Source organism: Abrus precatorius, unplaced genomic scaffold (assembly GCF_003935025.1).
Source record: "Abrus precatorius isolate BTA unplaced genomic scaffold, Abrus_2018 Scaffold10, whole genome shotgun sequence".
Classification (NCBI taxonomy): domain Eukaryota; kingdom Viridiplantae; phylum Streptophyta; class Magnoliopsida; order Fabales; family Fabaceae; genus Abrus; species Abrus precatorius.
The window spans coordinates 14,377,028-14,378,411 of record NW_020874292.1 but is presented as its reverse complement, the minus strand read 5'-3'; the positions used below and the strand labels follow the sequence as shown (position 1 = coordinate 14,378,411).

Genomic DNA, 1,384 nt, shown 5'->3' with positions numbered 1-1,384 from the left:
TTTTTCAGGAAACCAGGTTAAATAGTACCAGGCTCACAGTGCATGGATGGATGAGAACTGCTATAGGACTTAGTTATTTTGAGTTATGTAATGAATATTTTCAGTTCCATAGCATTCTTTTGAAATAGTTGTAAAACTACTATTCCTCTTTATTGCTGATGAAAACTTTAGAATCTTTGTTTTCCTAAAGTACTTATGAATTAATGAAATTTTACTCTATGAACCTTATATCATTTCAATGTCTTTTCCTTATTAGAAAGTTTTGAAGGAAAATTTACTTTACTATATTAATTTTTATGAAAATTTATCATATATTGAGGAAAGAAATATAAGGTGTTACAAGGTTCGTAATTCACTCCAATTGTGCACTCATCTTAGAAAAATTGGCATGTATTTCAGATTTAACCTCTACGAACCTCTTATCAGTTTTCTCAATATATTGGTCTAACTTGGATTCAAGCTCTGTCATCCTCTTATCAGAGTAATGCATATATTGCATCATTTGTTCTTGAAAGTTGTACTGAGATCTAGGAGTTTCTTTTCCTTGAGGTCTTGCTCCCTGACTTTGCATATAAGGAGGGCGATAAACACTTGAATTTTGACTTCCAAAGCCATTCCCCCAAGAGTTAGGAGGATTACTCCTCCACCCTGAACTATGATTGCCCATGAAATTTGCCTCCTCTTGCTTAGATTATGGGCTTGCAAAAGCTCTTACAGGTTGGTCTTGAGCCTTCATTAAAGATTCTAGTTGCTTTGTAAGGGCTGCCATTTGGTTCATTAGTGGGCTGTTGCTCTCTGCTTGGTAAACTGGGGCAGTCTCTTTCCTCTTGATGTCATAACAGTCAGCAGTGTGCCACTCAAAGCTAGAAGATGTCATCTCATCTATTAGCTTGTATACATCATCTGGATCTTTTCTTATGAGGGACCCTCCTACTGCGGCATCAATTGTAGCCCTAGTAGTGATTGATAGGCCACTGTAAAAAATTTGTACTTGTCTCCACGTCGAAAAATCATAATGAGGATATCTCCTCAAAAGCTCTCCAAATCGCTCTCATGCTTCGAATAAGGATTCTGCTTCATATTGTTGGAAGCAACATATCTCCGTCATAAGCTTAGAGGACCTTGATGGGGGAAAGTACTTTCCCAATAATTATTGAGTGAGATCCTCTTAAGTTCTGATGGAGTTGGCTGGGAGTGAGGAAAACCATGCATTCACCTTTTCAGATACCGAGAATGGGAAAAGATGGAGTCGAATAACATCATTGGAGATTCCATTGTATTTTATGGTATCTGTCAATCGGAGGAACTTTGTTAGATGTAAATTGGAGTCTTCAGTAGGCATGCCTCCAAACTGTATGGAGTTCTGGACCATAGTTATGAGTGT

General features: G+C 37.4%; 1 non-coding gene across 1 annotated transcript; it reads left to right on the top strand.

Moving 5' to 3' along the window:
• Positions 1 to 1,007: 1,007 nt before the first annotated feature.
• Positions 1,008 to 1,114, top strand: LOC113853339. Its single transcript, XR_003502512.1, has one exon. It is a non-coding gene; the product is annotated as a small nucleolar RNA R71 (small nucleolar RNA).
• Positions 1,115 to 1,384: the final 270 nt, after the last annotated feature.